This window comes from Coregonus lavaretus, assembly GCF_964263955.1.
Source record: "Coregonus lavaretus genome assembly, chromosome: 13".
Taxonomy (NCBI): domain Eukaryota; kingdom Metazoa; phylum Chordata; class Actinopteri; order Salmoniformes; family Salmonidae; genus Coregonus; species Coregonus lavaretus.
Genome location: NC_140000.1, coordinates 34,967,412 through 34,983,835, shown reverse-complemented (window position 1 = coordinate 34,983,835; position 16,424 = coordinate 34,967,412). Strand labels below are relative to the sequence as shown.

The following is a 16,424-nucleotide window of genomic DNA, read 5'->3' as shown; positions in this document are numbered from 1 at the left end:
TCTGGGCACCTGCCATCCCTATCAGAGCCCGGGCGGGAGTGAGTAAGTCGGAGGATTGCACCGGAGCCTTCCCAGGATGAGTCTTGCCTCTCCGTTTCCGAGGTACTCGGGTTATCCTCTCCTGAGACTCTCTCCAGAGTGGGTAAAAGGCTGGGCAGTCTCGTCCAATTAGGACAGGGACGGGGAGGGAATCAACCACCCCCGCCGTCGTGTGTATGGTTCCCCGTGTGCTGGTCATTGTAAGTTCAGTAATGGGGTATTCTCTGGTGTCCCCATGGACACAGGAAACTGGGAGGACTTTCCCCGGGGTCAGACACGTTGGGCCCACCAAATCCTTACGTACCAGGGTGGCCCGGCTACCAGAATCCAGTAAGGCCTCCACATCATGGTGATTCACAGTTACCGGGCAGGTGGGGGGTCGATCTGGGCCGCCATCTACGACTCCCAAGAGCGAGGCAACACGGGGTGTGGGTGCTGAGCTGGAGGACTCCGCAGTGGGCATAGGTTCATCGGCTGGTTTCCCACACTGCCAGGAGATATGTCCCATCTCCCCACACCGGTAACACTGTCGAGTTTCCCCCTCCTGGTGTACTCTTCTTGGACCCGCCTGGTTTCTGGCTCCCCCTGGAGCCGGGATAAGTCCTGACGTGGCTGGGTTCGAGACCTTGGGGTCCTTTGGACGGGTTCTTCCCATTTGTGGTGGGGCCGCACTCCTGGGGTCTTTTCGGGAAGCATTCAGCATCTCCGCTGTGGCCTGGTACTTTTCCACAGCTTCCACGGTCTGATCAGCCGTGGTCAAGGCCTGTTGACTGATGAACCGTTTTGCCTCATAAGGCAGGGCGCGTAGGTAACGATCCACCACAACGGCCTCCACCACCGCCGCTGCTGTATTCCTCTGCGGATCCAGCCATTTCCTTGCGATTCGGACAAGTTCATGCATCTGCGCCCGAGGAGGTTGGTCTGGTTGGAAGGTCCAGCTGTGAAAGCGCTGGGCCATACCAAACTTTGTGAGTCCATATCTGCTGAGGATCTCAGACTTCAGGGCATCATAGTCAGTAACCTGGTCAGGGCCCAGGTCCTGGACAGCATTCAGCGATTCCCCGGTTAGAAAGGGGGCTAACAGACCAACCCACTGTTGCTTGGGCCAGGCTTCCCTAGTGGCCGTGGCCTCAAATGCATGCAGGTATGCCTCAATGTCATCGGTAGCTCCCATCTTAGATATAAAGTCACTTGCCTTAATTGGGCGGGTATTTTGGACAACCCTCTGTCTCTGCAACTGCAATTCCTCTGCCTTCAGAAGGTTGGCTTTCTTTTGCTCCTCCAAGAGAGCCACGTTTGCTTGCATCTGGGCTTGCTGGCCAGCAACAAGGGCTTTCAATATGTCCTCCATTTCAGTTGGCGGGGAGCCTACGGCCAACTTGGAAAACTGGGTGATCAAACCTTCGGTATCCTCCTCTGACATGCACTATTAACGCTTGAGCTTGCCCGTATTCTCCACCATCTGTGACGTCACGAGAGGCTACACAGCTTTCAGCGGGATTGCTCAAGTAGTGCAAGGAGACAAGGTTCAAACAAAACAAGGATTTTATTATAGGTCTTGGGAAATTAACGAAAATATAACAAAATTCTGTTCTCTTGTGGCTCTTTAAGGGTTAACAGTTCAGGGATGTCTCTTCCACATCCAAAATCATAATTCTCACTCGCTCAGATAACTTTTCCCCAGCCTTACTGTAGTCCACGTTGCAGCTAGTGGCCAACCCAGAAAAAAGTCCTTCCAAATGTCTCTCACGTATTTCCACAGGTGCATATATCCAAAGGTGAGTATTTCCCAAAGGTAAGTATCTCCAAATCCTTATATTCCTCATGGAAGTGGACGTGCAGCACTCTTGTCCTCCAGAGAGCCCAGGTTGGAGACTGTGTTTCTTCACCCCCCACACACCCCCTCAGTGTGTCTCTTCCCTTCCCAAAACCTTCAGCTCATCAGCTCCTCATTTGTTTCAGCTGCGTGGGAAGATTGGCCATAGAGGGGTGGAGTTCCCGACCATACCAGCAGATGGAGCCATAGCTGTCTGGGTTTGCAGCCACCTCAGGGGGATGTAACGTCCCTCCAGGACACAGCCTCTCGTGACATCACAATATACATACATATATATATATATATATATATATATATATATATATATATATATGTATGTATGTATATGTACAATATCTGACAGTAAAGTACATTTTTGAAGCTGTGGTGGTTCTGTAATAGTTGACTGTTTTACACACATTATTTATTTTATTATGACACCACTATATCCTCAAAATAAGTAGCCAGTGAGTGTGTGGTTATTCATTTTAAATTCCTCCCCTCAGTCTCAAGACTGCAAGAGTCTTTACGCAGAGTCAATGCAGAGGGAGTCTACATGAGACGTCTGAGGCTGCGTGTATTAAGGCGACGGCAGTATTTTGTTCCTGGCCCAAACTCTTTGTGGCATATAGATGGCCACCATAAGCTTATCAGGTCAGTGATATTAGCAGATAAACAATGCATCTTTCTATATGTTTCATTACAATTGTTATACAATAAAGTTATATTTTTTCATGTGTTTGCAACAGGTGGAGATTTGTTGTCCACGGTGGGGTGGATGGATTCAGTCGTTTAGTGGTCTACCTGACTGTGGCCGGCAATAATAGAGCTCATACGGTCTTACAGAGCTTTATCGCCGCTGTTGAGCAGTATGGGCTGCCATCAAGGGTACGGTCTGACAAAGGGGGGGGAGAATGCAGATGTAGCAGAATTCATGATCAGAAGCAGAGGTACTGACAGGAATTCACACATCACAGGCAGAAGTGTCCACAATCAGCGGTAAAGAAATATGTTTGGCAACTAGGCTCACACAACTAACATACTAGTTGAATTTACTTTAGCATATGTCATAAATTAACAATTTCTCAATTTTATCCTAAACACAGAATAGAGAGGATGTGGAGAGATGTTTATGAACATGCCCTGGACCTCTTCTATCAGATCTTTACTTCATTGGAAGATCAGGAGACACTGAATCCAGACAATGAAGTCCATCTTTTCGCTCTGCACCGGATTTTCCTTCCACTGGTTCAGCAAAGCCTCGACTCTTTTCGAGATGCTTGGAACTTCCACGGTCTTAGAACTGAAAGGAATCAGTCACCACAGCAACTCTGGAGATGTTACAGAGAGCAAGGCCCTGAGGAGGATCCTACTGAGGTTAACAATGAACTTTAAACACTTTCTTAAAATTGTTTCCCCAAAGGAATTATGGGAGAAAAAAATGGTGCTAAATGTGATACTTTAAATGAAACATTTACTATAGATTATTGTCTCTTTAAAATCTCCCGAGCTTTTAAAGATCAACCTGTGAGCTGTAGTTTCTACAGTGCATACTATGCAAAGCTGTATTATTTTAAAAAACTGAATAAGTAACATTTCATTTCTCACTGCCTTGGTGACCAAAAATAACAATCTTGTGTAAGGACATGTCAAACTAGTTTTAAGTACAAGACTGATTATGCTTGTCATCCATTCAGGTTCCTGAAGAATATGGGATCGATTGGAACGGACCTCACTGCCTTCATCGAGGCACTGTGTCAGTCCCCGAGGTTCAGCTGGCCCGTGAGCTCTCAGATGAAGAGGTTGCAATTTTGCCAGCTCCAGGAGTTTCTGTTACTGATGCACTTAGACTATATGTAGAGACTGTGGAAGTGTTATCAAGAATCTTAGACTGATGTCCAACCCATGTTTTTATTTGTTGTGTTAGAACAAGCAAGGAAAAACTGAAAGTTTACTTTCCTTTTAAAAGAAAGGAAAAAAAGCTGTTTCTTTGAAGCTTCCTGTCTCATTATGGTCCACAGAATGACTAACATGAATGCTGTACTGTTAGCACTGAAGGTGCAGAACAGTTTGATTTTAGTAAATGGAAGAAAAAAAAGTCAACTACTGCACAGTGTGTTAATGTTTTCAAAGACACTGAACTTGTGTCAATTCATCTGAACTGTGTATGCATTGACATTAGGGCTGGGCAATATGGAGAAAATCAAATATCACATTTTTGACCTAACACCTTGATGTCGATATTGCAACGATATTGTAAGGTTGACAATTGGTGCATTCACAAAATATCTTCCACATTTAGATTTCGGATAAATAACTATCATATTGTGGATATAATGACTAAGTGGTAAAAGGCAAATAATAGAACAGCTAGAACAGTCTGGTAAGTTCAGAAAATGACATCACTTTACTGTAATGCAGCCTTTGAAACCAGGAAAAGACTAAACTTACCATGTAACGATATTACACTTCTTCAAAATCTAATGGTGCTTTTCCATTACATGGTACCTACTCGCCTCGCCTCGCCTTTTTTGGTTTTCCATTACGAAAAAAAGTACCTGGTACCTGCTAACATATACTTTTTTTAGCACCTGCTCAGTCGAGGTTCCAAGCGAGCTGAGGCGAGCCGAGAAGGTGACGTGAAACCCTGCAGGCTGCTGATTGGTCGGAAAGAATCGTCACTGATCACTGCATTGCCAGCGACAGACAGCATTTTAAAATAGTTTAGCCAGCGGTGGTTTTTACTGCCGGAGGCTCCACGCAGAGCTTTCTCCGTAGCATACAAGTGGCCTGATGGTTATACTGGTGCGCTGGTGTGTGTAATGTGTGATGTGTGTGTGTCGAGTCGCCATATGTGTGTGTGTGTGTGTGTGTAGCTAGTGAGCGAGGGAGAAGTGAGAGAGTGACGGCGATTATCTCCGCAGCGAGTAGCGACTCTAGTCATATATATGTGAGAGAAACAAAGCGAGTAGCGACTCTAGAGTCATATATATGTGATCACGGTGGGAAATCTGGAGCAGTTAACGTTAACTATCTCTTTGATATCATGTTGTTCACGGAGACTGAGAACCAGGAAATGCGGCGGGGATTTGTCAATGGGAAAGCAAGCTACTAAGCCACACCCACGGCAGTCGCTATGACGACCAGCCACGCTGAGGCAATCCTAAAATCTGCAATGGGAAACGGACGCACAGCGAGTCGAGGCGAGGCGAGTCAAGTAGGTACTGGTAATGGAAAAGCACCTTAAGACGATATCTAGTCTTATATCACGATAGATATAATATTAAAATATTGCCCAGCCCTAATTGACGTCTGAAAAAACTTAAACAAGCCCAAATCCAGTACTTTTTATGGCAGCGACAAGTGCTTTCTCAAAGTCCATGTAGAGTTTGAAATGAGCTGGCAGCTTTAGGGTTTCAAAGCATGTGGAGGACGTAGGAAGGGTTCCCCCAGAAATCTCCACTCTCAGTTCAGGAGGAAGCATCTCCCAGCCAACCCAGAATGTCAGCAGCTGGGCCAGGGTACCTGATGAAGCTAAAAGTCATAAAATGGATTAAAGACATTTAGTTGAACTGTAATTGATCATATCTATCCATGAGACATAGAAGCATTTGTAAAGAGAGAAAATAAGGTTTATACCTGTTTCAATGAACATCCTTAGAAAGCCAGTGATGCGGCAGGTGGTGTCTAAGTCAAAGTCTTCATCATCACTGTCCTCAACTGGCCATGTGATTTTTTCTAGGAGCATCTTAAAGAAAACAAAAATTGTAATTTAAAAAAAGGGAGAACTTATTTTGGTGAAGGACTATGCAGATCAAATTCTTAGAAAATGGAAAAATATCCATCTCAGTCATTGAAAATACACGTAAATTCATCAAGTTAAGTCACAAATATAACTAAATTACTGACTTACCTGGGGTGTGAACTGCATTTCAGCCATTTTGGGGAAAAGAAGTGGTACAACATCCGGCCTAGATGTCAGCAGGGGCCATACCATCACATCTTTCAGTCCCTTTCTCAACTGTTTAATTTGGCGCATGGTCCTCCCAACGACCTAAGAGACAGACCGACCCATATTACAGCCCAAATCCTTAACCCAAATTTGACAAAAGTTGGCACAGTAGGAAAAATGTTAATAAACACAATAAAGTGCTTTATAAAAATCCATTAAAACTCTAGTACTTAAACTCTCGTGTTAACATAACAAGCCAGGGTTCACAACACATTCTATAATTTCAACAAGTACAGCGATGAATTCTGTCACTTAACCAGCAGGAACTCACTGCATGGAGTAGAAGTTTGTTATGTAGCCATCTCCGATTTGTTTTGGTGACTGCCGGAAGATCCCAAGACATGGAAAGATCTGAAACTGTGTCCTTCTGTTCCGGTGTAAGATCTTCATGTTCAAGCTAGAATTAAGTCCATACAAGTTATTATATCTGCCCAAGCAATATTTTTTACATGGCAAAGTTTCTTTTAGGTTACATACCAGTTCTATGATGCTCCTGATGTGCAGATCAGGACAGTCTTCTGTAACAACAGTAGCCATTTCAGGGTCCCCATTGAACAGTACATGAATTACAGCAGGACTTAGTCCTGTGACATGGGGACCATCATGCAGAAAGGTGTGGCCCAACATCCTTCCTGCAACCCGGAAGAGGTTGCTTTCAATAAGTGCCTCTGATTATGCTGGAACAAGATGGTCAGGTTCACCCTCAAATAGCAGTGTTCGGCCCATTCCTCCTGTAAAGTACCAAGAGAGCAGGGAATAAAGTCACAACAATTAACCTCTTAAATACATTAAATAAAAATGTATGATAGATAGATAGATAGATAGATAGATAGATAGATAGATAGATAGATAGATAGATAGATATATTACATCATACTAGTGGCGATTACTTGGCCTGTGGTATTGCTGCTTGTAGAATTCACTTAAACCAAATTGTAGCCTACTCCAAAATGACTTACAGAAGGACCCCAAACCACTTCAAATTCAATTCCCCTGTATACCCTACTACAGACTTACCTGACACAAAACATTGCCCACCGGCCCTCCGCTAAACAGCACATATCCGCGTTCATCAACCACCAGAACGTACGTGTACGCGTGTGTGTGTGTGCGCGCGCATAGAGAGAGGCGGTGTAGAGTGAGTCACGACACAAACAGGTGCTCAGTCAGCGTTGCATGCAGTGTGAGAATGGCAAGCAGCAAGAGCGGCAAAAGCCAATGTGTGCTTCTTTTACCTATATATGTAACGCTATCTTTTGCGTTTATCCAAACGTCGTCAAACTTGGCACTGCACTTACTCGTGACCAGAGCAAGACACCTGTCAAGTTTGAAATCCATCGGACTAACTGAGAGACATGCGCTACAGACAGACATTTCTGCAATTTCAAAAAATTAGTAAGATACTTACCAAGATCTAGACTGAATCCAAACTGGAGTTTGGATATGATTGTTGTCATAAAGTACCGCATCACTCCCTCTCCGATAGCAACATCACCTGAAATAAAATACTGATAATAACACTGGAAAAAAAGTGGCGGCCTAATACAGGTAACTGGATTTGGTAACATTTAACAAGAAAGGGAGAAAAACTTCTATTGGCTGTAATTTTAGAATAGCATCCTTAATATTGATTATTCCAGATAACAAGAGTATATTGTGCACAATATTCACATACATACATATAACATTTTTATCAATTATATAATTTTGTGCATTCCATTCTCCCATTTAACAATTCCATATAAGCTACTTGAGTGGTATAAACTGTACTGATGTATTTATATTATAAATGTTATATTACTTACCAACCAGAGTACAATGAAGTGGACATGCCCATTCTTGCTGCTGTTTATATAATAAGAGAAGCTCCCGTTCCCTGTCCTCTTCAGAGTCCCTTACATCCATCTTCATTCTAAGTGGTTTCCCAGTTGCATGTTCCCTTAGCAGATTCTCTTTGAAAACTTTGGCAGCTTGAGTGGGTTCTTTAATAAGCTTCCATTCTAAACAAACAACAACAATAAAGTTATCTATTACAGAGAGACATATTGTGAGTTGGCATGTTACCTGCATATACAGATATCCTCTCACTCTACAGAACAGGAGGAAAATTCTGTTCATTTCACTGACAAAACGTGAGACCCAACATCTTCAGAACCTGTCACAACGCTGAGTTGACATAAAAACAGCACTACTAAACAACTACAACTAAATATTAGAAAAATAGAAAAACCCAGTTGCATGTTATTAATTGTCTGTAACTGTATTATCTTATCTAATTATATCCTACAGGTGTTATCTTTCTATTAACTTTTCAGTTACACACAATCTTATAGCAACACTATTGTGATGACACAAACCACTGTCTGTTTCTTTGCGATCCAACTCCTCGTTGACAATCACTGCCGGTACTACTGCACTCTCAGCTGATGTTTCAGGCCTCACTGGAACACTGTCACTGACTAGGGCTGTCTCACTATCATTTTCTTCACTTTGGCCTCCCTCTTGTTCTCTTTCTGATTCCTGCATGGGTGTCCTTGAAGTTAACACAATTGAAATGATGGTCATACTCGCTTATTTGTGTGCACAACAATAAGAGAGACATATTCCCAAAGAAAATAAATTATGCTACCCTTGCATTGCTTTAAGAAGTACATACCCATTGCAGCTCAATCTGTGCAGCTTCATCTCTGAAAAGGGAACTTCCTTCTGACAAGTGATGCAGGGGATGACTGGACCAGAGGCAGGACGTGAGCTCTCCTAACAACAACAACAAATGGCTTTTAATTAATGATTAAAAGTCACCAGTAATCTTTGTTTTGATTATGTATTAAACTAAGTCTCTGTAAATGTATGTACACAATCTAAGGGTAGATCCTGTTGAAGTGGACGTATGTAGATTGTAGCCTGTCCAATCATCGTCGATGGATCTTTCAGATAGGCAAGGGTGTATCCAGTGCTGGGACACTGAAGCAACGCAAGATTTCGACTGCGAGTAGATCCTACAAGTTTTAGAAATTCAAAGCCTCCCCCTTGTTGGAGCTTCGGAAACACTTCCATCAGTTTATTTGTTATAACCATGGGATCGTGGTCATTCCCTGGAGAAAAAAACAAAACAAAATCATAACTCACCTCACCTTAAATTAAGCAAATAAGCCTGTGATAACTATTATTGACACTATGAACACCAATTAAGTTTGAGTCACTATAAAAAGAAATGCAAATAATTTCAACAAGCCATAGACAGTACAAACTTTTTTTACTTTTGGTAAATGCCTAGTTTCGCACTGACCTGAAAATGTTACTTTTTGCTCTCCAAGTCCTGAAGTAAGAAGTTCAGCTTTAAACAGTACGCTTGGAATTTTATCCGCATTGTGGTCAGCCAAACAACAGACAGTGTGTGTGTAGCTTCTTCGGCTAACTTGGACTTGTGCTGGTCGTCTCGTCATATTCCTTCTGGCTCCAATGTTATATGGCGCAAAGAGCCTTGCTACCTCCGCTGCAACACAGAAAAACGTAACAGCTCAATGGTCACCAGTCAGCTAAAACAGCCTCTACTTCTATCTTGGGATGCTCAAGCCAGCTAACACCATTTAGCCGATTAGCGAACTAGCTAGGTTTATGCTTCCCCCCCCATTAACAATAAACGTGTCACGCACGAAGCATCATAATACCGCATGCAAATACATGTTCGAGTCGATCTAATTTAACCTACACGTGTGTCCCGAATCATTAAATAGTAGCACACCTGGCTAACATGAAATTACTTAGCTTACCTTGGACAGGTGTACATGATTGAGCGGCCGGTATCTGCTGTGACTGAGCTGCCGGAGTCACCGGTGCCGCGGGAGCCGTTGGACTTCTGCTCAGAGCTTCCTCAATCAAATTCGCTGCTTCTCTCAGCAGCTCCGGGCAACTTTTAGACATTTTGTCCTGCACCTCACACAGCGTCTCAACATTGGGGCTAGCAGGACCGAGTCTTCTCTTGATTTTTAGCCGTTGCAATGAAAGTTCTGTTTAACCGTGTAACTAAACCAACGTAGAGGTGAATAGCGCCACCCAGTGTATTGGAATGTGTTCAGTAGCTCTGCATCAATCCATTATCCGGAATTGATTTGTCTTGGCTTGATGCAGAGGGTAACCAATCAGGCGTTAGGTTCCGCCTACCAACTTTTGATGGGTCAGTTTGACAGTTTTAAGTAATTCAGGAAGCACTCCAACGCAGGACCATGAAATGTAAATGTAAATAGTGAAATTATTATATATGTATTTTACATAAAATGAATCGGTATTTGAATTAATTAATGACACATTTAATAACACATTTATGTATTTAATTCTAATTTTAATTAATTAATGACACATTTAAGTAATTATTTAATGGTGTATTTATTTATTTAATTGTGGCACTTTTAGTCCTCCATACGTCTCAATGTCTTCCTTAACATGAAATAATAATGTGATTACCACAGCAGGACGAGGAATTCAAACCATCTGATTGTGCCAGCAGTGCTACTGTATGGTCAAGCGCCAACGGTGACTGAGTCAATGATAGAAGAGCTCAGTAAAAAGCCATAGCTGAATGAGCCTGATTTATGGCTGCTATAGTAAAGGTCAGAATGAATGTGAAGAATATGTCAAATTGAAAACCTCTGTTCAAAATAAAACATCAGGATGCAAGACAACACATTGTTCACTTCACAGAGCAATTCACTGTCAACCATATTGGTTTTTATTCCAACTACACACCTTGATTACTGTTTTGTACATGCGTGCGTGTGTTTGTTTCCTAATGGATGCCTAGCTTAAGCTAAAAGTCGTATAGCTATGTAAAAACCCTAGTGTCAGCTATTTCCACCCATTAGATAGCCTTTGTTAAATAATAGATATGGAATAATGGCTGCTATGCTGCTTCTGGCTGTGTATGACAAATGGTGAAATTATGAATATAAAAAAGAGCTGGGGACTGTCAGTAAGAGCATCGTGAATAGCCCCTTATCTCATGTCACACACACAAATATGATGGTCACAATTTGGTGTTTTGAGAAAGAGATATATTTTTCTACATTTACGTTTTAGTCATTTAGCAGATGTTCTTATCCAGAGCGACTTACAGGAGCAATTAGCGTTAAGTGCCTTGCTCAAGGGCACATCCACAGATTTTTCACCTGGTCAGCTCGGGGATTCAAACAAGCGACCTTTCAGTTATTGGCCCAATGCGTTTAACCGATAGGCTACCTGCCGCCTTAAGCTATTATCTTTTTGCATTGGTTGTTTTATTTTCATATACCTCCAATGGGAACAATGTTATCCAGTGTGTACCACTAGGGGAGATGCTGGAGCGTTCCTATGCAGCCAAAAAGAGGAAGAAAGTGCCTCACTAAAAAGTGAACTCATCTCCTGTCATCTTTCTCCCTGTGTAAAACAGGTTAGTAATGTATACAAGTATGAAATATGACTTAAATTATTTAGATAAAGAGTTCATCTCACTAGCACTTTACTTTGGTGTTGAAGTTTTGAGTATAAATATGTTTTTTGACCGAGTGAAGCAATGTTAGCACTTTCTCAATTGGAAACTAATGGTCCTGTGTTATGCTAAGGTAGTGAATGTGAATGGTAAAAAATGCTATGTAAATTAGCCTTTTCATCCAAATATGATACTGCCCCTTATATTTTCGCTATATACAGTGCATTCGGAAAGTATTCAGACACCTTGACTTTTTTTACATTTTGTTACGTTACAGCCTTATTCTAAAATGGATTAAAGAAAAAATATGTTAGTAGCATTTTGTCGCAAATCTCTCATTGCAATTGAAACAAGTTACACAGTTGTTTTACTACAATGGGTTCTGATAGCTGCTGGTGTTTACATGTGATAAGAGGGGCAGTTGTTCAACATGGCTGACATTAAATCATATCATATTTTATTTGTCACATGCACCGAATACAACTGGTGTAGACTTTACCGTGAAATGCTTGCTTACGAGCTCTTCCCAACGATGCAGAGTTAAAAAATGTAAATAGGAACACAATAGAGGAATAAAATAAAATAAACAAGAATGTAGCTATATACAGGGAGTACCAGTACCAGATCAATGTGCAGAAGTACGAGGTATTTGAGGTAGATATGCACATGAAGGCAGGGTAAAGTGACTATGCATCAGGATAGATAATGATAAGAGTAAAATAAAGAACAGAGTAGCAGCAGCAAATTATGAGTGTAAAAGTGTGTGAGTGTGCATGTGTATAACGTGTATGTATGTGTGTTTGTGCTGTGTCGGTATGCATGTGTGTGTTATGTGTGTGTGCACATGTAGTGTATGTGAATGTGTGTTGGTTTTGTGAGTGAGTGTCAATGTAGTGTGTGTGAGTGAGTATGTATATGGTGTGTACAGTATACAGTTAGGATCACCACTTTATTTTAAGAACGTGAAATGTCAGAATAATAGTAGAGAGAATGATTTATTTCAGCTTTTATTTCTTTCATCACATTCCCAGTGGGTCAGAAGTTTACATACACTCAATTAGTATTTGGTAGAATTGCCTTTAAATTTCGGGTAGCCTTCCACAAGCTTCCCACAATAAGTTGGGTGAATTTTTGGCCCATTCCTCCTGACAGAGCTGGTGTAACTGAGTCAGGTTTGTAGGCCTTACTCGCACACGCTTTTTCAGTTCTGCCCACAAATGTTCTATTGGATTGAGGTCAGGGCTTTGTGATGGGCACTACAATACCTTGACTTTGTTGTCCTTTAGCCATTTTACCACAACTTTGGAAGTATGCTTGGGGTCATTGTCCATTTGGAAGACCCATTTGCGACCAAGCTTTAACTTCCTGACTGATGTCTTGAGATGTTGCTTCAATACATCCACATAATTTTCCTTCCTCATGATGCCATCTATTTTGTGAAGTGCACCTGCAGCAAAGCATGATGCTGCCACCCCCGTGCTTCACGGTTGGGATGGTGTTCTTCGGCTTGCAAGGCAACCCCTTTTTCCTCCAAACATAATGATGGTCATTATGGGCAAACCGTTCTATTTTTGTTTCAGCAGACCACAGGACATTTCTCCAAAAAGTACGATCTTTGTCCCCATGTGCAGTTGCAAACCGTAGTCTGGCTTTTTTATGGCGGTTTTGGAGCAGTGGCTTCTTCCTTGCTGAGCGGCCTTTCAGGTTATGTCGATATAGGACTCGTTTTACTGCGGATATAGATACTTTTGTACCTCTTTCCTCCAGCATCTTCACAAGGTCCTTTGCTGTTGTTCTGGGATTGATTTGCACTTTTTGCACCAAAGTACGCTATTCTCTAGGAGACAGAACTCGTCTCCTTCCTGAGCGGTATGACGGCTGCGTGGTCCCATGGCGTTTATACTTGCGTACTATTGTTTGTACAGGGACATTTCTCCCAAGGATGAACCAGACTTGTACCCGCAAGATGGCGTAGCAGTGCGGTCGTGTTCTTTGTTGTGTGTCCGTGTAAATAGCCTGTTTTTTGTATTTTTTTTGTATTTTTCGTACATATTTCCCTATCACACTTTTCATCCTTCTACTAAATATACTTTCCTGCAACCCACCTCACTCAATGTGGAACGGATTCTATTATTTACTCACCTTTATCTAGAATCTCCAGTTGAAACTAGCTAGCCAGCTAACTAGCTACTTGCTATTAGCCACCGTTAGCGGTTTTCACCCAGAACATCTGATTTTCTGCCGGAATAACTGAATCACTGGACCCTAACACCGGATCGCAACTAGCCGCAACCGAATGGATGTTGCTGTAGGCTAATCACCACTGCCCCCGAAGCAAGCACCAGTTAGCCTTGAGCCAGGCCCATATCCCGGCTATCTACATCTTTGTCTACCAAACGGGAGTAGCCAGCTAACTAGCTACTTGCTATTAGCCACCGTTAGCGTTTTTTCACCATTGTCCGTGGCCTGCACTACCTACCAGCCAGCTCTAACCTGGACAATTATTGGCCAGTCTGCACTGTCTGCACAGCGCGTTATCGACCCAGAACATATTGGATTTTCTGCCGGAATCACTAAATCACTGGACCTTTAAAACCTGATCATCGCAACTAGCTAGCTGCAACCAAATGGATGTTGTTGTTGGCTAATCAGCCTTCAGCTAGCTTCGAGTCAGGCACATCTCCCGGCTATCTACCTCTCTGTCAACCGGACGGGACCTCCTAGAGTCGACACGGAGCCCTGCCGATCCATCACGACTGGTCTGCCGACGTAATCGTCTGTGGTTTCAACAGGCTTCCCGTTGCGATGACACGAAGATCCATCTGCTAGCCCCGGCCCACTAGCACACGCAAACAACAGCCGTGCTTCCAGCTCGCTGTGCTTTAGCACCAATTCGAACTGCTCTCAGACTCACATATTGCTGTTCACTGGACCTTATGATCACTCAGCTGCACAGCTGATGCCTGCTGGACTGTTCCTTTACACGGTACCCTGTCCTGTTTATCTGTTTAGCCTCAGCCCAAACTTTAATCGCCATTACCAGTTGTTGTCTTAGCTCTCTCTAATAAAACCTGTGATTGCTTCATGCCTCTCTCCCATGTCAATATGCCTTGCCTATTGCTGTTCCAGTTAGTTCTTATTATACAATTTCAATATAGCACCCCTAGTCATTCTCAAACTGTCTCAAAGAGCTCCTTTGTTCCACCCCCCATACACGCCGAGACCGGCTCAATCGGTGCCTCCAGTGATGCTATCTCTTTCATTGTTACCCAACTCTTAGGTTTACCTCCACTGTACTCATATCCTTCCATACCCTTGTCTGTACATAATGCCCTGAATCTATTCTACAACGCCCGGAAATCTGCCCCCTTTATTCTCTGTACCCAACGCACTAGAAGACCAGTTCTTGAAGCCTTTAGCCGTACCCTTATTCTAGTCCTCCTCTGTTCCTCTGGTGATGTAGAGGCTAACAAAGGCCCTGCAGCCCCCAGTATCACTCCTACTCCCCAGGAGTTATCATTTGTTGACTTCTGTAACCGTAAAAGCCTTGGTTTTCTGCACGTTAACATCAGAAGCCTCCTTCCTAAGTTTGAGTTATTCACTGCGTTAGCACACTCCGCCAACCCTGATGTTCTAGCAGTGTCTGAATCCTGGCTTAGGAAGGCCACCAAAAATTCAGAAATGTCCATCCCCAACTACAACATTTTCCGTCTAGATAGAACTGCCAAAGGGGGTGGAGTTGCAATCTACTGTAGAGATAGCCTGCAGAGCTCTATCATACTATCCAGGTATGTGCCCAAACAGTTTGAGCTCCTACTTCTAAAAATTCACCTTTCCAGAAATAAGTCTCTCACTGTTGCCGCCTGCTACAGACCCCCCTCAGCCCCCAGCTGTGCCCTGGACACCATATGTGAATTGATTGCCCCCCATCTATCCTCAGAGTTCGTACTGCTTGGTGACCTAAACTGGGATATGCTTAACACCCCGGCCAACCTACAATCCAAACTAGATCTACAATCTAAACTCCTGCCCTCAGTCTCACACAAATTATCAAGGAACCTACCAGGTACAACCCTCATAGATATCATCCTGATTAACTTACCCTCTAAATACACCTCCGCTGTCTTCAACCAGGATCTCAGCGATCACTGCCTTATTGCCTGCGTCCGTAACGGGTCCGCGGTCAAACAACCACCCCTCATCACTGTCAAATGCTCCCTAAAACACTTTAGCGAGCAGGCCTTCCTAATTGACCTGGCCCAGGTATCCTGGATGGATATCGATCTCATTCCGTCAGTAGAGGATGCCTGGTTGTTCTTTAAAAGTGCTTTCCTCTCAATCTTAAATAAGCATGCCACATAAAAAAATGTCAGAACTAAGAACAGATATAGCCCCTGGTTCTCCTCAGACTTGACTGCCCTTGACCAGCACAAAAACATCCTGTGGCGTACTGCATTAGCATCGAATAGCCCCCGCGATATGCAAATTTTCAGGGAAGTTAGGAACCAATATACACAAGCTGTTAGGAAAGCAAAGGCTAGCTTTTTCAAACAGAAATGTGCATCCTGTAGCACTAACTCCAAAAAGTTTTGGGACACTGTAAAGTCCATGGAGAAAATGAGCACCTCCTCCCAGCTGCCCACTGCACTGAGGCTAGGAACCACTATCACCACCGATAAATAAATCTACAATAATCGAGAATTTCAACAAGCATTTTGCTACAGCTGGCCATGCTTTCCACCTGGCTACCACTACCCTGGCCACCAGCTCTGCAATCTCCGCTGCAACTTGCCCATGCCCCCCCCCCCCCGCTTCTCCGTCACACAAATTCAGACAGCTGATGTTCTGAAAGAGCTGCAAAATCTGGAACCCTACAAATCATCTGGGCTAGACAATCTGGACCCTTTCTTTCTAAAAATAGCCGCCAAAATTGTCTCAACCCCTATTACTAGCCTGTTCAACCTCTCTTTCGTAACGTCTGAGATCCCCAGAGATTGGAAAGCTGCCGCGGTCATCCCCCTCTTCAAAGGAGGTGACACTCTAGGTCCAAACTGTTACAGACCTATATCCATCCTGCCCTGCTTTTTGAACGT

At 43.2% G+C, this 16,424-nt stretch overlaps 2 long non-coding RNA genes across 2 annotated transcripts; both read right to left on the bottom strand.

The window, feature by feature from the left end:
- Window positions 1–5,187: 5,187 nt before the first annotated feature.
- Window positions 5,188–6,527, bottom strand: LOC311140762. The gene is made up of 5 exons (XR_014614180.1): window positions 6,345–6,527; window positions 6,139–6,264; window positions 5,769–5,909; window positions 5,495–5,603; window positions 5,188–5,389 (listed from the first exon to the last, which is right to left on the bottom strand). It is a non-coding gene; the product is annotated as an uncharacterized lncRNA (long non-coding RNA).
- A 15-nt stretch (window positions 6,528–6,542) lies between these two features.
- Window positions 6,543–8,718, bottom strand: LOC311140761. Its single transcript, XR_014614179.1, has 4 exons — window positions 8,524–8,718; window positions 7,673–7,867; window positions 7,276–7,362; window positions 6,543–6,598 (listed from the first exon to the last, which is right to left on the bottom strand). It is a non-coding gene; the product is annotated as an uncharacterized lncRNA (long non-coding RNA).
- Between the last annotated feature and the right edge of the window lie 7,706 nt (window positions 8,719–16,424).